Below are 23200 nucleotides of genomic sequence, written 5' to 3' on the forward strand. Positions count from 1 at the left end.
GTATGATCCAGTGTACCACGAAAGGGGAAAATATTCTTTAAAAAAGATAGAGAAACTTTCTCTGATATGCACCACTCAGAGAACACATATTGAGTTATCTACAATGCTGGCTAATTACGGAACACACCAGCAATAGAAAATGCTATTTAAGACAATCTAGCAGATCTCTTTCCACTACCCTGCCTGGTATCTTAACTCAATTAGACTTAATAACGTGAATAAAAAAGCTTACATTGAAAGGTAACATGTAGTTATGCAAACATACAAAAAGGGAAATCTCTTAACATAATATTATAGCCTATTTCGTAATTATAACAACATCCATCTATCTAAGATCTCAATTACAGGCATGTATTGATTGCTAATTTTCCATAGCTGGATCTGATAAAGTAGCAAAGGCACGCTTCCCAGCTCTTCAAGGGGTCTAAGTCAAAACGACAAGCCATCCCTACAGTGTTAAAGCTGAATAAGTAGCCAGAGATGAGATAGTCTCTATTGTACTATGAGATACCATAAGAGGTTTGCAATTGTCTTGCAGAGTACATTCACTTTATATTCTTTATACTGTGATTTTTTTTTACATTTTTGTAGGCTATCTGGACAAATGCACTGTACAACAAGCAAGAGTGGATTATTTCTAACTTAACAGTGATATAAATCCTTTGAAACTGATACGTCACTGACATTGACATAGAGCAATGACCCTGAATTTATATAATAATGTTATTTGCTACATATATTTTTAGCATGTGCAGGGCTTATAATACATTTCCTATTGGTATTGTCTTTGTTTTATCTAAGTGAACACATATACTACCACTTGGTCGGATTATCAGAACATTCATACTATCCCATCTAGGGCTCAGGGAACACAGAAGTGGAAATGGAAGACAGGGAAAAGGGCTTCACATCTTCAGGTGTGACCTCACAGTAGCTATGGGTACCTACACAGGGCCTGCATTAAACTAGGCTTTCTAACAGTCAATTATGAATTGGGGAGGGGACCGGAGGGACTGAATTCCTAGCTATGATGGACTTGGGGGAAGGGAAAGTCTTTGTCTATTTTGAGCCAACCAGTTCCAGTAGATAATTCTAAAGCCATGGCAACACAGATGGCCCCGGTTAAAATCAATGGTTCATAAAACAAAAAGACATGATTGTGTGAATAGGCCCATAGGGAGGACTGAGGGCGTCAGGGCTGGAAGGGAGATAAGAGAATATGGGGGAGGATGGGAATAACCCCAATACGCTATATACATGTCTGGATTTCTCAAATAAATTTGATCAATGAGTTTTGACTGAGGAAATGGGAAGAATCAATTGCATACTAAATGAGAAGATGGTTTTATTTTAAATATGTTCTAATAAATCTTTAAAGCAATGTTTCTTTAAGTTCTGAAAACAATGTCCAAGAGGGGCCAGCAACCATAGCCAAACCATTACAAACAGAGGACACATGTGGTTTCCAGAGGCATACAAGAAGAGGCCGATGTAATGGCATTGGTGGTAAATCCTGAGCATGGGAGGAAGCTCTGAGCTCTGGGCTGGTCAGTCTTCGTTTTCTCCTCAGCTACCTGCTGCATCCTGGAGAGGGCTTCCAAGTTTCACCTGAAATAGAAACATAAAGGGTTTGGTGTTACTTTTCTGTAAGGAGAGAGGAGAAGGTACAGTGAACAGTGTGTACCATAAAATGTTACAAATACATAAATTATAAATGAGAACACTATACATATGTAAGTTATAAACAAACAGGAAGCCAGACTAGTGTGGTTGATTTGAAATGTCCTCATTATAACACAGATGTGCAAGAAGTATTTTTTTTTATTGTTTTTTTCCCATCACGTAATTGACTTCACATTGCTCAAAGCTCTTCATTCTCACGTGGTGGTGAACATATAAAAGGAAATACGAACTGTGCGCTTGCTTCTTCTAACTCAGGTGCAACAGAGAGTAGCAAACCTAAAGTCAATGGCAGGGAGGGCTTTTGGTTTAGAGGCCGGCCGTTCTCTCCCTGCGGCTGCCTCTTGATGTGCTCCTGGCACCATCTCAAGAGGAAGTGTAAGCAGCACTGTGAGGAAGAGCGAAGCATCTGTTCCCGTCACTGCCCATCCTGGGTGGGCAGCTGCAATTGGAATAAGACACAGTTCATCCTGCCTTTGACAGTGGCCTGTGCCTTCACTACACATTCTTAGACAGTGGCTGCAATCGCCCTCTCCACAGAGGAACAGGAAAACTGCTTCTGTTTATCCCCTTCAACTGACTACACTCCTCATCCGAACTCTTAGGAACAATAAGAAGGCCTCAGTCTGAGAGTGGCACTCCGTAGACTCTGCCTCAGATTCCCGATGCTTTTGCTACAGAGACCCTCCATAGAGTCTGTGCAGATCTTCCACATATACTCACTTGATCCTCTCTCAGTCTAACACCACATCTGGGCTGACTCTGAGACATGAACCAACTGGGAGGAGGAGTGAATGGAGTGGGTTTTTTTTTTTTCTTCCTTTCCTTTTTTAAAATTGAAAATAGGTTCTTCTCTCATACAACATATACCAACCATCGCTTCTACTACTCCCATCACCCACTCTACCTCTCCACTTCCCTTCAAAAAGGAGCAGGCTTCCAGGAGATAACAACCAATTGTATAGAGGCTGCATGAGGCAATCCAACAGGATGAAAGGAGTCTCAAAAGCAGGCAAAAGAGTCAGAGACACACTCACTCCCACAAAACCACCAACCTAACAGCAATATCATATATGCAGAGAGAGGGTTTTTCATAATAGTCCCTTTTGGCCTCTGTAGCCTGTAACAAGATGCTTTAGAGAACCATTTACAAGTATTTCTGTAAAGTTCCACAGTGGAAGGAAGGGACAGTCTCCCCTGCTTGGGTCTTCTTTCTCATCCTTTACCCTAGCTTATATTTGGAGTGCTCCCCAAAGGTCCACAATTTACAGGCTCCACAGGCTTTGTCTAGTTTATCTGTTTGTTTTACATTTTTATGTGTATGGATGTTTTGCCTTCATATTTGTCTTAGCCAGGGTTTGTATTCCTGCACAAACATCATGACCAAAAAGCAAGTTGGGGAGGAAAGGGTTTATTCAGCTTACATTTTCACATTGCTGTTCATCACTTAAGGAAGTCAGGACTGGAACTCAAGCAGGTCAGGAAGCAGGAGCTGATGCAGAGGCCATGGAGGGATGTTTCTTACTGACTTGCTTCCCCTGGCTTGCTCAGCTTGCTTTTTTATAGAATTCAAGACCACCAGCCCAGAGATGGTATCACCCACAAGGGGCCCTCCCCACTTGATCAATAATTGAGAAAATAAATGCCTTACAGCTGGATCTCATGGAGGCATTTACTCAAAGGATGCTTCTTTCTCTGTGATAACTCCAGCTGTGTCAAGTAGACACACAAAACCAGATAGTACAATATAGATCTGTACAGGATATGCACACTTAAGAGCCTCTTTAGGCCAGAAAAAGGTTTCAGAGGGTTATGAACTGCGGCGTGAATGCTGGGGAATGGACATAGGTCCTTTGGAAGAGCATCAAGTGCTTTGAATGGCTAAGTCACCTCTCCAGACTAAATATCCCCCTTTTGGAGGGAGTTTACTTAAGTCTGTATGTAGTAAGTACTGTCCACAGAGTCCAGAAGAAGACATCAGATTCCCTAGAGATGGAGTTACAGGTAATTTTGAGTTACCTGGATACTGGGAACCTATACAAGATCCTTTGAAAGAGGAGCACAGGTGATTACATCTGAACAATGTCTCCTAGTCTTAAAGCCTTTTATAGGAGCCTCTCTGTCACGTGCAAGAACACATTCATCCTAGAATGTAGATTGTACCTATCCTTTTCTTCAAGCAACAAAGGCTGGTCCACCCAGCCCCAAGGTTGCACCTGTACACAGCAAAATTTGTAGGAAAAAAGATTAAAAACATTGTGAAATAGTTCAAATCTAACCTTCTTAGATTGGGTGGATATTATAGGACTATGGAAGGTATCAAGAACTTCTAGAATAAAGGAGGAAATATTATTCTAGATCAATGTTTCTCAACCTTCCTAATGCTGCAAACCTTTAATACAGTTCCTCATGTTATGGTGACCCCCCAACCATAAAATTATTTTCATTGTTACTTTATAACTATAATTTTGCTACTGTGGTGAATCATCATGCCAATATCTTTGGAGATGGACATTTGCCAAAGGAGTCTCAACCTATACATTGAGAGCCACTGCTCTGGAGACTAACAATTATATGGCATAGATTTAATTAATTTGGAACATGAAAAAAGTAGAGGCTTGAGGTTGATAAATTATTTTCACTTAAACACAACTCCTTAGAGGTAAGAACAAAATTAAAGCTCAACAATTTGCATTGCTACTTCAGAGTTCTTCTCACTGGCAATATATAAGTACCCGGACAACGTCTGTGACTTCCTGTCCTTAGTGTGAATTAACTGAGCTTGCTCAAATGCACAAACACACATGAAGATGAAGCAAGAGGCACCACCCCCACCACAGTATACTTTCTCATTCAATGCCTTCATTGTTCAAATAACATTTATTGAATATTTCCAACATTCTCTTATAACAAATACTACATCAGGGATGGGAAAGTTAACTGATAATTGTCTCTACTTCAATTAAGTCACAATACAATGGCAAGAAAGGCAAATACAATTCCATCTAGGGAAGTTCAGTGTGAAATTCTAAATATTGAATTCTCAAGATGCCCAAGTTACTTTTTTTATGATTCAGTCATCCAATGGCATATGCAGAGATATGAAGAAAGTGGTATCCACACAAAACCCCATTATGATAAAATTACAAATCATAAAAAATAGTACCCAGTGACACGGAAGCCTTTTCTTCAACACTAGCTCAGGTGATAGCACTGATGGTTTGGCAACCATCCCCATTTGCTACAAACAGCTCCCTTGTGAAGCAGCCGGTATTGGTTCTGTTCTGCATCTTAGGACAGTATTAAAGAATTTATGTGTTCACATGGTAAATGTTCATAATCTGTTATTATTTTATTGTTATTGTTGTTTTCGACAGTATCTTCTTGTAGCCCCAACTGGCCTGGATTCACTGTGTAGACCAGGCTGGCTTCACACTCACGGAAATCTGTTTGCCTTTGCCAATGCCTTTGCTTCCTGAGTACTGGGATTAAAGGCATGTACCACCATACTAGCCCACCCTGTTCAGTATTTAATAAAAAAAGTTTGGGGTCGGGGGAGAAACCATGTGTTCCTAACATCAGTATTAATTTATAGTATTAATGATCCACTGAAATGAGATATCCAAAAATGAATTGCAAAGGCAATGTAGTGTGTGTGTCTGAAAAGCCTTTGATCAAATGCACACACACACACACACACACACACACACACACACACACACACACACAGTCATTCCTTACCTTCATCCTATCAGGTGAAAGGTGGGGTATCCACTGAAATGGTATTTCTCTTTTTATTCAACACACATTCTCATATATACACACAGCATTAGAAAATAAAATCGGTAAAATTCATTAAAATATTTTTCTCAAATATAAGACTCTCTAGCTAAAGAGTAGCTACAGTACTTAGAGTACCAAATGCTGTAAAGGATAAATTAACATTAATATTTCAAGTCTATTCCTGCAAGTCCTGAAACTAAATACCTTTCCTGAAACATGAAGTTCTTTAATTTAGAAGTCGAACTTCATAGGCTGCTGCATCACTTAAACTATTAATTCTAATTAAAAAGAAAAATACAATTATTCCCCCAATACCAACATAGTTTAGATATATTTTAGAAAAGGAAATAAAAACCCACAGACATTTTTCCTCTTGGGGAGCATAGGCATTTATATAACCCACCATGGAATTATATATATGCTAATTACATGCTAATGTAAACATGAAAAAATGTTATATGGAAATTACAAGCTGAACCAAAAACATGCAAATGCTAAAAAAAAAAGTCTACTTGAAAACAATGTCTGCCATCTTGCTTATTCATGTGTAAACATCCAATATGCTCAAGATTTTGACATCTCTATTCATCTTGGGGTTTGGATCAGCTATAAATATATGACCCTTAACTGTGGGATTGATTTGTCAAAAATTTTGGAACCCTTTGCATACGAGTCTATCTTGAGACAAATACAGACACTTTCGTGGTTCTCCATTTTGAGTAATGACTTTCCTGGGACACTCAGAAGCCCTTAACAAAGACTATGTGTGTTATCCAACTCATTGGTTCAGCTGTTCACACTCAAAACTGTTTTTCACAGTAGAGATCACATTTTTTAATCTTCCTTTGTTTGCAGCCATGTTCTCCAGTGTGCTTAAAGGAAGCATTCTGGAAAATTCTGTGGAGCTGGCTCAGCTGGTAAAGTTCCTTCTGTACAGGCATGAGAACCTGAACTCAGATTCCCAACACGTACATAAAATTCAGCTACTGCAGCCTGGATCTGTAACTCCAAGGACTGGGGAAAAGGAGGGATGGAGACAGAGGCAGATCTGTGGCACTTTCTGGCCAGTCAGCCTAACTAAGTTGATGAACCCTAAGTTCAGTGAGACACAAGGTGGAGAAAAAAGAAAGGGGAATTCAGGTGACCTCTGGCCTTTACACAAATACATACATTTATACATGAATAAAAACACATTTACATACCCTCACTCACACTCCTTCTGTGCCTGAAAGAGGCCAAAGGGAGGCTCCATTCTCACATTACTATCCTGACACCTACAAGGAAACTTCTCTAGCCAAAATAGCAGAGGAAGGATATGCAGTGTGTTCAACGGCACAAGTTTCTAGCCTTTTCTCCACAATTCTGTGCCCTCTGGCAATGAACAGGCTTCTGCATCTGGCCAACACATGGCAAAAATGAGGCCAAGTATGGCCAGTGAACATGGCCAAGTTCTTTCATTGACCCAGTAGGACTGCCAACCCACAGTTCCAAATGACAATTCAATTTCCAAATGAAACCATCACTTTTCCAGTAGGTATTAGTATTTGACATGTAGGCATAAACAAAGGTGAATCATTTGTTTAGAGTTCAAATCAACCCAAGTCAAAGAATAACACACGAGAGCTGCAAAAGTGGCTTAGCAAGCCAAGGTGCTCACCACCAAGTCTAATGTTCTGGGGCTGATCCATCCCCTGGGTGCACATGGTAGAAGGAGAGAAGCAACTCCTGTAATATATCCTCTGGCCTCACCATAGACACCAGGGCATGCATACGCACAAACCACAAACGCAACATAAAAACATAGAGGGTATCTATTAAGAGTTGTATCAGTAATGATGGTGGAAATCTAACATAAGGTGTATGGATATGGGCCTGTGATGACAATCTCATTCACACACTCAGGGATGCTGAAATGTAAGGAAAGATAGGATGCTTCAATGGCTTTCAGTAGGGAAACACCAGAGAGATGGTGAGTGCTTAGATGTGTTTACTACTCTTCCAATGGACTCAAGTTTCCAGTTCCAACATTAGGGAAGTCACACCCACCTGACATTGTCCTCTGGACTCCACAAGCACTCACACACCACACACAGTAAGATGTTGATGGTAACTTAGATACATGTATACATTATTAAGTATATTCTCTCCATGCATTTGCTGTCTGGAAGCTTCAACTACCAGAGGCAATGTTGCTGCAGACTCAGACATTCACATGCTCCTCAGTTTCCTTTAGACCATGTAATAGATCTAGAGAAGTCAGGAGGAAGCCAGAAACACTCGCTGGCTAGGGTTTCAACCTAGTTCTTCAGGCTCTCTTTTTCAAGCCATTTTCAGCTCTGTCAAGTTAAGATGGGCTGATTGAGCTGTGTCTGCTACAGGTTTTACATTAGAGTGACAGTTGCTTCTTGCAGCGTCACCAAACAGCTATCTCCTGACACATGTGTATCAACACACATCCACAAACAGGAAGCAACTTATTCCTGGCTGACACACACACAAACACACACACAAATCTACAGTCAGAATGTGAGATTAATAATGCATTTGTAAATACAGTATGCTTTAACTCACATAAGGAGTGTATTAGAAAGGAGTACGTTGTGTATCTGTTAAAGTACCATAAGCAACTCATAAGACACGAATATTGTACTTTCAGAAAACCTCCATAAAGCACATCAGAGATACAAGCTTCCTTAGGCCATCTTCTTTATTTGTTTTGCTCTCTAATAATGAAGAACTTTTCTCATCCTACCAGATTCTTCACTATGTCTTATAAATAAACTACCTTATCCATATAACACACCCCTGGAGCTCAGATGATTGTAAACTGCTTGCTGGACAAGTATGGGGCTCTATGATCAGATTGCCAGCATCTGTGTTAAAAGCCAGGCACCAGAGACCTGGAGAGATGCTTAATGGTGAAGAGCATGTGCTGGACTCAGAGAGGATCTGTATATTGTTGGGCAGGCCACAGTGCCTGTAACTCCAGATCCTGAGAAGCCAGCACCTCTGGCCTGCACAGTCATCTGCATTCACATGTATATACCTCATCACACATAGACACACAAATAACTAAAAATAAAACAACTAGATCATGTCTTCAAAAAGAAAAGAAAGGAGTGAAGCATAAAATATAACACCTATCTCTTTTCTCAGTATTTAGGAAGCACAGTTGGGCAGATGCCTTGAGGCTCACTGGGTAGCAAGCAAGGCAGAAGGAGTGAACTCCAGATACAGTCAGAGATGCTACAAAAAAACCAAAAACAAACAAACAAACAAACAAAAAGATGGAGAATGATCAAGGAAGATGCCTGGCATCAACCTTTGGTGCAAGACAGACATATATACACATATGCATGAATGCACTTGAACAAGCATGCACACATATCCACACATATACATTAGATGCACACACATATACTTTCCCAACTTTGCAACAATCCTAGCTGATGCACCAGTTCCCTTTGCACTCAAACAATTAGCAGAAAGTGAAGATTATTTTACGGAGGCATCTTCTTAACTCTACACACATTTCTGTATCCCTGTATCCAATGGATTCAGGCTTCAATCTTCATGATTCTAGTGGAATTGCTTACTACTAAAGTCACAGATAATTGTCTAAATCCAGTTGACATCTTCTGTCCCGGTTCAACAACTCTGTTAAATGTGATCTTAACTGCATGACCCTCGATTCCTACACCACATACTTCTGTAGGCATTTCCATCAATATCAGAAGAAGAGCCCACTCTTCTGCTTTGCATCAATTCTTTCAACATGCTCACTCTCCTACCCCTGTAGTACTGCACAAAGTTAGGAGGATTCTGCCAACAGATTATCTGGGCACAAAACTCAGGTTCCTATTCACTGGCTGTGAGACTTGGGGACAGTTCTTTCACGTCTCTGGACTTAGTCTCCGGTCTGAAAACCGGGAATCACACTAGTGATGGTCACTTGTCATCTGGGCAATGGGATTAAGGACAGAACTTTCTACTATGCTAGGGACACATGATGAGTTTGAGACCTTAAAAATGGGACCCTGTCATGGATTCTGCTCTAACTGCATCTATACATCTTGGCCCAAGATTTAGTCCCACACCTTTTCTATAATAGAGGAATTTTTATAGCTTCTTCAAAATGTAAAAGTTTACACTAATACCCTGAAAAAAAAAAAACCCAAAGTTTCTTGTTCCTCTTTGAAGGTTTATAGGTTCTACCCACAGAGCAAGGAACACTGTGGAGGCAGGACAGTGGTTCTTTTCCTCCACAGCTCTTCCTTTCTCTCATACACACACAGGAAAGGGACTCTTTTCTGACACAGATCTTGCCATGTACCCCAAGCTGGCCTTGACGTAAAGTTCAAAAGCCTCCCCAGTGATAAAATTACAGGGACACAACACCACCTTTGCCCTTATTCTTTTTTTTTTTTTCCATTTTTTATTAGGTATTTAACTCATTTACATTTCCAATGCTATACCAAAAGTCCCCCATATCCACCCACCCCCACTCCCCTGCCCACCCACTCCCCCTTTTTGGCCCTGGTATTCCCCTGTACTGGGGCATATAAAGTTTGCAAGTCCAATGGGCCTCTCTTTCCAGTGATGGCCGACTAGGCCATCTTTTGATATATATGCAGCTAGAGTCAAGAGCTCCGGGGTACTGGTTAGCTCATAATGTTGTTCCACCTATAGGGTTGCAGATCCCTTTAGCTCCTTGGCTACTTTCTCTAGCTCCTCCATTGGGAGCCCTATGATCCATCCATTAGCTGACTGTGAGCATCCACTTCTGTGTTTGCTGGGCCCCGGCATAGTCTCACAAGAGACAGCTACATCTGCGTCCTTTCAATAAAATCTTGCTAGTGTATGCAATGGTGTCAGCGTTTGGATGCTGATTATGGGGTGGATCCCTGGCTATGGCAGTCTCTACATGGTCCATCCTTTCATCTCAGCTCCAAACTCCGTCTCTGTAACTCCTTCCATGGGTGTTTTGTTCCCAAATCTAAGGAGGGGCATAGTGTCCACACTTCAGTCTTCATTCTCCTTGAGTTTCATGTGTTTAGCAAATTATATCTTATATCTTGGGTATCCTAGGTTTGGGGCTAATATCCACTTATCAGTGAATACATATTGTGTGAGTTTCTTTGTGAATGTGTTACCTCACTCAGGATGATGCCCTCCAGGTCCATCCATTTGGCTAGGAATTTCATAAATTCATTCTTTTTAATAGCTGAGTAGTACTCCATTGTGTAGATGTACCACATTTTCTGTATCCATTCCTCTGTTGAGGGGCATCTAGGTTCTTTCCAGCTTCTGGCTATTATAAATAAGGCTGCTATGAACATAGTGGAGCATGTGTCCTTCTTACCTGTTGGGGCATCTTCTGGATATATGCCCAGGAGAGGTATTGCTGGATCCTCCGGTAGTACTATGTCCAGTTTTCTGAGGAACCGCCAGACTGATTTCCAGAGTGGTTGTACAAGCCTGCACTCCCACCAACAATGGAGGAGTGTTCCTCTTTCTCCACATCCTCGCCAGCATCTGCTGTCACCTGAATTTTTGATCTTAGCCATTCTGACTGGTGTGAGGTGGAATCTCAGGGTTGTTTTGATTTGCATTTCCCTGATGATTAAGGATGTTGAACATTTTTTCAAGTGCTTCTCTGCCATTCGGTATTCCTCAGGTGAGAATTCTTTGTTCAGTTCTGAGCCCCATTTTTTAATGGGGTTATTTGATTTTCTGAAGTCCACCTTCTTGAGTTCTTTATATATGTTGGATATTAGTCCCCTATCTGATTTAGGATAGGTAAAGATCCTTTCCCAATCTGTTGGTGGTCTTTTTGTCTTATTGACGGTGTCTTTTGCCTTGCAGAAACTTTGGAGTTTCATTAGGTCCCATTTGTCGATTCTCGATCTTACAGCACAAGCCATTGCTGTTCTGTTCAGGAATTTTTCCCCTGTGCCCATATCTTCAAGGCTTTTCCACACTTTCTCCTCTATAAGTTTCAGTGTCTCTGGTTTTATGTGAAGTTCCTTGATCCACTTAGATTTGACCTTAGTACAAGGAGATAAGTATGGATCGATTCGCATTCTTCTACACGATAACAACCAGTTGTGCCAGCACCAATTGTTGAAAATGCTGTCTCTCTTCCACTGGATGGTTTTAGCTCCCTTGTCGAAGATCAAGTGACCATAGGTGTGTGGGTTCATTTCTGGATCTTCAATTCTATTCCATTGGTCTACTTGTCTGTCTCTATACCAGTACCATGCAGTTTTTATCACAATTGCTCTGTAGTAAAGCTTTAGGTCTGGCATGGTGATTCCACCAGAAGTTCTTTTATCCTTGAGAAGACTTTTTGCTATCCTAGGTTTTTTGTTATTCCAGACAAATTTGCAAATTGCTCCTTCCAATTCGTTGAAGAATTGAGTTGGAATTTTGATGGGGATTGCATTGAATCTGTAGATTGCTTTTGGCAAGATAGCCATTTTTACAATGTTGATCCTGCCAATCCATGAGCATGGGAGATCTTTCCATCTTCTGAGATCTTCTTTAATTTCTTTCTTCAGAGATTTGAAGTTTTTATCATACAGATCTTTCACCTCCTTAGTTAGAGTCACGCCAAGATATTTTATATTATTTGTGACTATTGAGAAGGGTGTTGTTTCCCTAATTTCTTTCTCAGCCTGTTTATTCTTTGTATAGAGAAAGGCCATTGACTTGTTTGAGTTTATTTTATATCCAGCTACTTCACCGAAGCTGTTTATCAGGTTTAGGAGTTCTCTGGTAGAATTTTTAGGGTCACTTATATATACTATCATATCATCTGCAAAAAGTGATATTTTGACTTCCTCTTTTCCAATTTGTATCCCCTTGATCTCCTTTTGTTGTCGAATTGCTCTGGCTAATACTTCAAGTACTATGTTGAAAAGGTAGGGAGAAAGTGGGCAGCCTTGTCTAGTCCCTGATTTTAGTGGGATTGCTTCCAGCTTCTCTCCATTTACTTTGATGTTGGCTACTGGTTTGCTGTAGATTGCTTTTATCATGTTTAGGTATGGGCCTTGAATTCCTGATCTTTCCAAAACTTTTATCATGAATGGGTGTTGGATCTTGTCAAATGCTTTTTCTGCATCTAACGAGATGATCATGTGGTTTTTGTCTTTGAGTTTGTTTATATAATGGATTACATTGATGGATTTTCGTATATTAAACCATCCCTGCATCCCTGGAATAAAACCTACTTGGTCAGGATGGATGATTGCTTTAATGTGTTCTTGGATTCGGTTAGCGAGAATTTTATTGAGGATTTTTGCATCGATATTCATAAGAGAAATTGGTCTGAAGTTCTCTATCTTTGTTGGATCTCTCTGTGGTTTAGGTATCAGAGTAATAGTGGCTTCATAAAATGAGTTGGGTAGAGTACCTTCTACTTCTATTTTGTGAAATAGTTTGTGCAGAATTGGAATTAGATCTTCTTTGAAGGTCTGATAGAACTCTGCACTAAACCCATCTGGTCCTGGGCTTTTTTTGGTTGGGAGACTATTAATAACTGCTTCTATTTCTTTAGGTGATATGGGACTGTTTAGATGGTCAACTTGATCCTGATTCAACTTTGGTACCTGGTATCTGTCCAGAAATTTGTCCATTTCGTCCAGGTTTTCCAGTTTTGTTGAGTATAGCCTTTTGTAGAAGGATCTGATGGTGTTTTGGATTTCTTCAGGATCTGTTGTTATGTCTCCCTTTTCATTTCTGATTTTGTTAATTAGGATTTTGTCCCTGTGCCCTTTAGTGAGTCTAGCTAAGGGTTTATCTATCTTGTTGATTTTCTCAAAGAACCAACTCCTTGTTTGGTTAATTCTTTGAATAGTTCTTCTTGTTTCCACTTGGTTGATTTCACCCCTGAGTTTGATTATTTCCTGCCGTCTACTCCTCTTGGGTGAATTTGCTTCCTTTTTTTCTAGGGCTTTTAGATGTGTTGTCAAGCTGCTAGTATGTGCTGTCTCCCGTTTCTTCTTGGAGGCACTCAGCGCTATGAGTTTCCCTCTTAGAAATGCTTTCATTGTGTCCCATAGATTTGGGTACGTTGTGGCTTCATTTTCATTAAACTCTAAAAAGTCTTTAATTTCTTTCTTTATTCCTTCCTTGACCAAGGTATCATTGAGAAGAGTGTTATTCAGTTTCCACGTGAATGTTGGCTTTCCATTATTTATGTTGTTATTGAAGATCAGTCTTAGGCCATGGTGGTCTGATAGGATACATGGGACAATTTCAATATTTTTGTATCTATTGAGGCCTGTTTTGTGACCAATTATATGGTCAATTTTGGAGAAGGTCCCGTGAGGTGCTGAGAAGAAGGTATATCCTTTTGTTTTAGGATAAAATGTTCTGTAGATATCTGTCAGGTCTATTTGTTTCATAACTTCTGTTAGTTTCACTGTGTCCCTGTTTAGTTTCTGTTTCCACGATCTGTCCTTTGAAGAAAGTGGTGTGTTGAAGTCTCCCACTATTATTGTGTGAGGTGCAATGTATGCTTTGAGCTTTACTAAAGTGTCTCTAATGAATGTGGCTGCCCTTGCATTTGGTGCGTAGATATTCAGAATTGAGAGTTCCTCTTGGAGGATTTTACCTTTGATGAGTATGAAGTGTCCCTCCTTGTCTTTTTTGATAACTTTGGGTTGGAAGTCGATTTTATCCGATATTAAAATGGCTACTCCAGCTTGTTTCTTCAGTCCATTTGCTTGGAAAATTGTTTTCCAGCCTTTCACTCTGAGGTAGTGTCTGTCTTTTTCCCTGAGATGGGTTTCCTGTAAGCAGCAGAATGTTGGGTCCTGTTTGTGTAGCCAGTCTGTTAGTCTATGTCTTTTTATTGGGGAATTGAGTCCATTGATATTAAGAGATATTAAGGAAAAGTAATTGTTGCTCCCTTTTATTTTTGTTGTTAGAGTTGGCATTCTGTTCTTGTGGCTGTCTTCTTTTTGGTTTGTTGAATGATTACTTTCTTGGTTGTTCTAGGGCGTGATTTCCGTCCTTGTATTGCTTCTTTTCTGTTATTATCCTTTGAAGGGCTGGATTCGTGGAAAGATATTGTGTGAACTTGGTTTTGTCGTGGAATACTTTGGTTTCTCCATCTATGGTAATTGAGAGTTTGGCCGGGTATAGTAGCCTGGGCTGGCATTTGTGTTCTCTTAGTGTCTGTATAACATCTGTCCAGGCTCTTCTGGCTTTCATAGTCTCTGGTGAAAAGTCTGGTGTAATTCTGATAGGCCTTCCTTTATATGTTACTTGACCTTTCTCCCTTACTGCTTTTAATATTCTATCTTTATTTAGTGCATTTGTTATTCTGATTATTATGTGTCGGGAGGAATTTCTTTTCTGGTCCAGTCTATTTGGAGTTCTGTATGCTTCTTGTATGATCATGGGCATCTCTTTTTTTATGTTTGGGAAGTTTTCTTCTATTATTTTGTTGAAGATATTAGCTGGCCCTTTAAGTTGAAAATCTTCATTCTCATCAATTCCTATTATCCGTAGGTTTGGTCTTCTCATTGTGTCCTGGATTACCTGGATGTTTTGAGTTAGGATCCTTTTGCATTTTGTATTTTCTTTGACTGTTGTGTCGATGTTCTCTATGGAATCTTCTGCACCTGAGATTCTCTCTTCCATTTCTTGTATTCTGTTGCTGATGCTCGCATCTATGGTTCCAGATCTCTTTCCTAGGGTTTCTATCTCCAGCGTTGCCTCGCTTTGGGTTTTCTTTATTGTGTCTACTTCCCCTTTTAGTTCTAGTATGGTTTTGTTCATTTCCATCACCTGTTTGGCTGTGTTTTCCTGCTTTTCTTTAAGAGCCTGTAACTCTTTAGCAGTGCTCTCCTGTAAATCTTTAAGTGACTTATGAAAGTCCTTCTTGATGTCCTCTATCATCATCATGAGAAATGTTTTTAAATCTGGGTCTAGATTTTCGGTTGTGTTGGGGTGCCCAGGACTAGGTGGGGTGGGAGTGCTGCGTTCTGATGATGGTGAGTGGTCTTGATTTCTGTTAGTAGGATTCTTACGTTTGCCTTTCGCCATCTGGTAATCTCTGAAGCTAGCTGTTTTAGTTGTCACTGTTAAGAGCTTGTTCTTCAGGTGACTCTGTTAGCCTCTATGAGCAGACCTGGAGGGTAGCACTCTCCTTAGTTTCAGTGGGCAGAGTATTCTCTGCAGGCAAGCTCTCTTCTTGCAAGGCAGGTACCCAGATATCTGGTGTTCGAACCAGACTCCTGGCAGAAGTTGTGTTCCACTCACTAGAGGTCTTAGGATCACGTGTGGAATCCTGTGTGGGCCCTTGCGGGTGTCAGGCGACTCAGCTGGCAAGGTAGCCGGGGCTCGAGTGGAGTGGAAGGGGTTTGTGCCCCAGATCAAGCCCGGGTAGCCTGCTTCCCTATGTACCGCAGTCTCAAGTTCCACGCGATTGGATTGGGGTAGGCGCTGTGTTCCACTCACCAGAGGTCTTAGGGTCCTGTGGGGAGTCCCGTGTGGGCCCTTGCGGGTGTTGGGCAAGACTCTGCTGTCAGGTAGCCCGGGGCTCGAGTCTCGAGTCGAGCGGAAGGGACTTGTGCCCCAGATCAGGCCCGGGTAGCCTGCTTCCCTATGTACCGCAGTCTCAAGTTCCGCGCGATTGGATTGGGGCAGGCACTGTGATCCACTCACCAGAGGTCTTAGGGTCCCGTGGGGAGTCCCGTGTGGACCCTTGCGGGTGTTGGGCAAGACTCTGCTGGCAAGGTAGCCCGGGGCTCGAGTCTCGAGTCGAGCGGAAGGGACTTGTGCCCCAGATCAGGCCCGGGTAGCCTGCTTCCCTATGTACCGCAGTCTCGAGTTCCGCGCGATTGGATTGGGGCAGGCACTGTGATCCACTCACCAGAGGTCTTAGGGTCCCGTGGGGAGTCCTGTGTGGACCCTTGCGGGTGTTGGGCAAGACTCTGCTGGCAAGGTAGCCCGGGGCTCGAGTCACGAGTCGAGCGGAAGGGACTTGTGCCCCAGATCAGGCCCGGGTAGCCTGCTTCCCTATGTACCGCAGTCTCAAGTTCCGCGCGATTGGATTGGGGCAGGCACTGTGATCCACTCACCAGAGGACTTAGGGTCCCGTGGGGAGTCCCGTGTGGACCCTTGCGGGTGTTGGGCAAGACTCTGCTGGCAAGGTAGCCCGGGGCTCGAGTCTCGAGTCGAGCGGAAGGGGCCCTTATTCTTTTTAAAAATGATATTTAAATTTTGAGACAATGCAATACATTTTGTTATGGTATATGTTTCTCTCATCCTATTTGGCATTCCCAGTACATTCCCCCATTCACTACGTGGTCCCCTCTCCCTTTCTGCTTTTATGACAGGCACATTCCAGTACACTTTCTGGTCCATGAAGTAGAAATTAGGGGTTCTTGAGATAGGTGGTTGGATGACATTTTGCTGGGGCAAACATGTGAAGGAATATTTTGTTAAAGTGGACACAGATGTGAAAGGCTAAGGCAAATACATGAAGGAATGTTTCACTGATAAAGACACAGGAGAGAGGATATTCTGCTACAGCAAGTACGGGTGAAAGGGCATGTGATGAAGGATTCTGTACTAACAACATGCATGTCATTGCATAGTTGAGCTGCATTTGTTGCGACTCCATAAAGAGAACGCACCAAAAATCTTCTGGTGGTGTGCTGCAGTTTCCTACTGCTTCCAAGGACTCAGCCTGATTGGCAAAGTGATGTCAGCTGAGACAGACATGCATGCTGAGGCAAGACCCATGGACACAGGATGTTTGGAGAGTAGAAACAGAACTTGATGAACAGTGACAGAAGCTGAGCTTTTATAGAGCAAGCTGGCTGTGCAACGCTTTTGAGTTTTGAGCCTTCACTGTTCTACACTGTGTTGGGAGGGGTACAGACAAGAATGTCTTCTGGTGTTCCTGCTGGTCTCTCTTGCTGACTGAAGCCAAGGCTGAGGCCTGCTTGTCTCTGCTAGGTCCTGTTACCACCATTTTCTAACTCGACTCTACTGATCTGGACTGCTGGTGTAACCGTGAATTGTTTGTGAGTGGATTGTGCTGCCTGCTAACCTGTGAACTGAACTGCCGATTACCAAACAACACAGACAAGAATGGCTCCAAAGAACCTTTCTAAATAGGTCCACCACCCCAACCTCCAAATCCTTTATTTCCCACTACCTCTGGTGGATGGTGAGCTAAAAGGGTGATTAAACCACCTAAGAAGGTAGAGGGTGGGAGGGACTTGGAAGGATGGACAGGAGAGGGAAAGGAATAAAAGGAGGGCTGGATCCAGTGTGAGAGGAGATGCGGGAGAGGTACAGAGGGTTAGGAAATTAAAAAGAGATGTGTAGCAATGGGGGATGAGGGACAGGGGTAGCCAACAAAAAGTTCCAAGCACCAGGAAAGCAAGAGGCTCCCAGGAATCAACGAATCAACAGGGATGACATTAGCTGAAATACCCAACAAAGGAGAGAGAAAACCTGTAGAGACCATATGGAGTGGTTAGGCATAGCCCCTGGTTGAGGGATGAGGCCACTTAACCTTCTCAAAAACGTTAACCCAGAATTGCTTCTGTCTTAAGGAAATATAGGGACAAAGAGTGGAGCAAAGATGAAAGGAAAGGCCATCCAGAGACTGTCCCATCTGGGGAGTCATCCCATACGCAGCCACCAAACACAGTCACTACTGCTGATCCCAAAAAGTGCTTGCTGACAGGAGCATGATATAGCTGTCTCCTGAGAGGCTCTGCCAGAGCCTGGTAAATACAGATGCGCACAGTCAACCACTGGACTGAGCACAGGGACCCCAATGGAGGAGTTAGAGGAAGGACTGAAAGAGGTGAAAGGGTTTGCAACCCCATAGGAAGAACAACAATATCGAACAGTCAGACTCCCCCAGAGCTCCCAGGGACTAAACGACCAACCAAAAAATGCACATGGTGGGACCCTTGGCTCCAGCTGCAATATGTAGCAGAGCATGGCCTTATCTGGCAACAATGAGAGAGAAGGCCCTTGGTCCTGTGAAGGTTCGATGCCCCAGCATAGGGGGATGCTAGGGTGGTAAGGAAGGATCGGGTGAGTAGGTGGGAGAGCACCTGCATAGAAGTGGGGGGTGGGGGGGATAGGGAGTTTTTGGAGGGGAAACCGGGAAGGGAGTAACATTTGAAATGTAAATAAAATAAGTAGTAAAAAATATTTTTAAGATAGGCATTTTGAAAAATTAAAGTTACAGGTACCCTCTCCAGTTAAGATTTCTCCTCAACACACACTCTACACACATGCACACACAATTATATATCTGAGTCTGGTTTATTTTACTTGACACAACCAGGTCTATTACATTTATCTCTGCAAAAAAGTCATATTTTTAATGTGTGAAAAATTCCATTGTGTATACATAACATGGTTCTTGTTTCTAACCCATTAACCTATTGATGAACACCCAGACTGATTTGATTTCATAGCTATTGCAAACAGTACCATAATAAACGCTGAAGTACGGGTGTCTCTTTTGAATGTACATCCTGCCTGGGTTGAGTGACGCCTACAAGCTTTTACCTACACAATGGAGTTTTCCTCTGACTTCCTCCTGTTCATCTATACGTGAGCTTTATCAGTTTGGCAATACTCTGGTGGAAGCCTGCGTAGTAGAGTGTTTGGACATGTGGTCCTGCTAGGGTACGGCAGGCCCATCATCAGCACCCAGAGGCAGCAGAACTTGCCCACATTAACTATCTGTGCTATTGACTTTTGGATCCTTCTTTTATGCCTCTTCTCTCTTTTGGGTTCAAGGAGTCATGTGATCCCAGATTTTCAACCATTTCATTTTTGAAAAGATTTAAAAAAATTATATATATGTAGGAGTCTTGTCAGTTTATACCTGTGTGCATCACATGCAAACAATGAACTAGGCCAGAAGGCATTGGATCCCTTGAAACTGGAGTCATTTCCTACCCTTTTCAACCCAGATCTTCTGCAAGAGCAGACAGTGTTCTAAACCAATGGGCCATCTGGTCTCTAAGCATGTGAGATGTGAGAGGACATACACACACACACACACACACACACACACACACACACACAGAAAGAGAGAGAGAGAGAGAGAGAGAGAGAGAGAGAGAGAGCACTATTACAGCCACCACCACCAACTACCAAAAAATAAAATAATGAATAAATAATGATTTTTTTTTTCAAGAATGTAAACTTCTTGAAGCCACGCAGGTTCCCAGTCTGCATTTGTGAGTCCAGTGGTAGCTACTAGGAGAATAAAGCAGCGGTTGAAACCCCTGTGTGCTGAGCTTTGATTCCTTTCCTCAGTGACTTGGATTTCTTCACCACTTTCCTAATGAGGAATTTTGAGAACCCTAAGAGCTAAAACATGAGATTAAGTGCTTTGTAATCCATAAGCAGACTATAATCCTGAGCATGATTAAAATGGAAACGTTAGCTGTTTATGGAGAATGTTCAATGTAAGATCATTTCTATTTTCTGTGGAAGAAGCCATAGCTTCTAATCTCGCTTTTAAGAGCAGAAGAGGCTGAGGAACAAGACTGAGCAAAGAAGCTAGTGTGGGGCAAAGCAGAGCTTCTCTCGTAGTGTAAGGTCACGGGTGCTGCTTCAAACCTTAAGCTCACCATATCCCTTCACTCCATGGCTAAGGGGAGTTAGCTAACTAGGACCGGAGTGCTCCAGCAGTCACAGGAAGACAGCTTCACGTGGCCACTATTCAAGCCAACAAAGAATATACTTGACTATATCCTAGGCACATCTCAGGTTGAAATTATGTTAGCAGGTCCCATGTTGATAGTTACTAGGGGTGGGGAGCAGCTCTCTAGGCTCTTCTGCACACACCATTGACAAGTTCCTTTCCCTTTCTAAGATTCCTTTAAAAGAAAGAATAGATAAGATGGTTTCAAGGAAGCCGCAGGTATTCGAAAAAGACTGAGAAAAGAAGGGGGAGGGGGAGCTTGGGCTACCTGTCAGATTTCTAAGGCAGTAAACAAGTGAACAGTTAAAACTAAAATAAGACAAATAAAATAAGACACATTATCTCTCTTGTGAATACAAGCACAATTAAAAATATAAATCTTTTAACTTATGGAAGAAAACTGAAACACAGATTAAAAAAAAAAATACCCCGATGAAGTGTGGGATAGATGGGAATCCATGGTGTAGGAGTTACTCAGAATTTAGATAGACTATCTTCTAAGACTTGGTTATAGTATAGAATGTAAAGGTCTCTCATATGTGTGTGTGTATGTATTCATATATATATATATATATATATATATATATATATATATCAAACATTTATCACATATTACATTATGATATATATTTATCATATATATTATCTTTAAATTTTATGTAGAGAGATTCTATCTAAAATATATGTTTATAATCTATGCAATGAAATGCAAATATAATGCATTTGAACACAATGGTCCAGTGCTACTCATATCATTTGGAGCACTGTAATTAGTTTCTTATTGAAAAAAAGCATCCCGACCCCCTCAGAACTAAGAAAAGCTACATGTTGAAACAGCAAAAATTCGATGCCATACCAAAGCTCAGTACTTGAGCTGAATTCAATGGCATGGTAAGTGGGCGGTGACGGGCATTGCCGGGATTCAACCTTTTAGGGATATTGTTTTAGACATTTGTAGTTACATATTGCTTACATAAACGTCCTTAGTTCTTAGTCAAAACTGAGGTGGAGCGCCACCAAGTATCAAATATAAATGTGCCAAAACTCAGAGAGAAAGAAAATGAACCAATCAAAATAACAAAACCCCCAGCTTCAATCCTGACCGCTGATTGTCTTTTATTCACGGTCACTGCCAGCGCTTAGCCTCCATTACAGAGATTCTCCAGGTGCATCTGTTTGCTTCAATCTGGATTCTATCTACGATAAAGTGTCACCTGCCAAGCAGAAAATTGAAGTGCACATATAAAATAAATAAATTTTAAAAGTGTGCAGGAAAAGCGAAATAATATTTTTGACAGACACTCTTTCCCCTTCAAGAAATACTAACTATCTGAGGAACTACCTTGTAATGCTGTGGTCATGTAGCAATTACATTTGCTATAGCCAGGATATTATCAATAGTCCATTTCATTGTGCAATGCATTGAAGAATTCCAGAATATGAAAATGTCCAAAAAGTTAAACAAGAACACACATCCTACCACTGTCTGGCCACACTTCTCTTTTGCTTTCCCACATGATTCTACGTACAAAACTCTGGAGAAAATGAATTACCCTGGAGGAAAAGGAAAGTACCCATATGACTGTGGTATTTCCCTAATTATGCGGCTATGATGTTGGCAAACAGCTGACTCTGGGGTCCTGAAGATCCAGCACACAATGAAGTGGCAAGAACATTTCCCACCAAGTTCTTTTTATAGACTCACTAGGTGCCTCCACATAAATGGATAGCCATCACCATTAACTACTCACAATGGCTAATAACTGGCCCAGCTCCGCATTAATTCAGGCTGCAGCTTAAATGCCAAATGCAGTGACGAAGCCCACAAGCTGAGAGGACAAACTGACAGTCCCTGACAGCTCATGCCTGGGCCAAGCTCTGAACCACAAAACAGGGCAAAACTCCCATCTGCTGTCCATCTGCCATCCTGCCCCTATCAAGAAAGGTTATACCACAAGCTGCAGACAGATGGGCTTTGCAAAGATCTATTAGGGGGGGAAAGACAGTCTGAGATGATTAGAATAATGACCTTTGGTTCAACACAGAAATCCCAAGAGTAATGAAAATTATACACAAATCCAAGGCCTTTTAATTGTATAAAACAGATATCGCCTCTTTAGCCACCATGAAAATAAATGGTGCTTGTCTTCCACACACTGAGTTACAGACTTGTCTACCCAAAGACAATGATGTAAGAGTGAGTGTGTGAACATGTGGATATTATCGTCACTCGAAGTTGTTTTTCTCAATGAAAAGTCAGTAAATTTTAACAATGTTATTAAATGTATAAAACAGAAATCCTTTGTAAGTTTCTGATGATGTGCATTTTCTTCGTGATCCTATTCTATATAAACAGGAAATTGGGATAAGTCAGCTCATGTATTAAACAAAAGCCTTATGACAAAACGGGAACTGCAAACTTTTTCGCTAAAGCAAAGCATGTGTTTTGTTTCCATAGCACAGGAAAAACAAATAAACAAACAAACAACAAACTTTTCACTAGGCACATCCATACCCAAGACAAAAGGCAGATACTTGGCGCATTCAATATACAAGCTATACCACTAGACCAAGCAAAGGGCTGGATGTTGGAGAGAGACAGAGGAAGACATAGATGGGCTGTGTCTTTATGGTGATTCAGTTCATGGGAACATTTATGTGAGCAGTCAGGAGAAGAAATAACCTGGAAGCCTGTAAATGGGCCTGCAGTTGAAATGATTGCCTCAAACTGTCCATAAAACACACAGAGCTTGCATGTGAGGTGTGTTTTTATTGTCTTATATTTCATACTTTTAAATTTTTAAACTTTTCTTTACAGTTTATGTGGGACAAACAAATATGGCTTTTCTGCATTTAGAAGAAAAGACAAGGCCTATTGACTCAACTGAGCACTTCCCAGTGATGGGAGGAAAAAAGATCTCTAACACATAGAAATCTATCTAGCAAAAGATGCTACAGCAAGAGCACTCTGAGCGACTCCATGCATCTGAACTTTGAGAGCAGGCTACTTGACTTGCCAATCAGAGCAAG

The 23200-nt window shown here is 41.5% G+C and overlaps 1 long non-coding RNA gene across 2 annotated transcripts in view; it reads right to left on the reverse strand.

Annotated features, from left to right (window-relative positions):
• Positions 1-580: 580 nt before the first annotated feature.
• Positions 581-23200, reverse strand: part of 2610307P16Rik (RIKEN cDNA 2610307P16 gene) — a 425389-nt gene continuing 402769 nt past the window's right edge. For both annotated transcript variants that reach the window (NR_045054.1, NR_045053.1), the window contains one exon: positions 581-1608. This is a non-coding gene — a long non-coding RNA (RIKEN cDNA 2610307P16 gene). The remainder of the gene's footprint in view (positions 1609-23200) is intronic.

This window comes from Mus musculus, chromosome 13 (genome assembly GCF_000001635.26).
Source record: "Mus musculus strain C57BL/6J chromosome 13, GRCm38.p6 C57BL/6J".
NCBI lineage: Eukaryota > Metazoa > Chordata > Mammalia > Rodentia > Muridae > Mus > Mus musculus.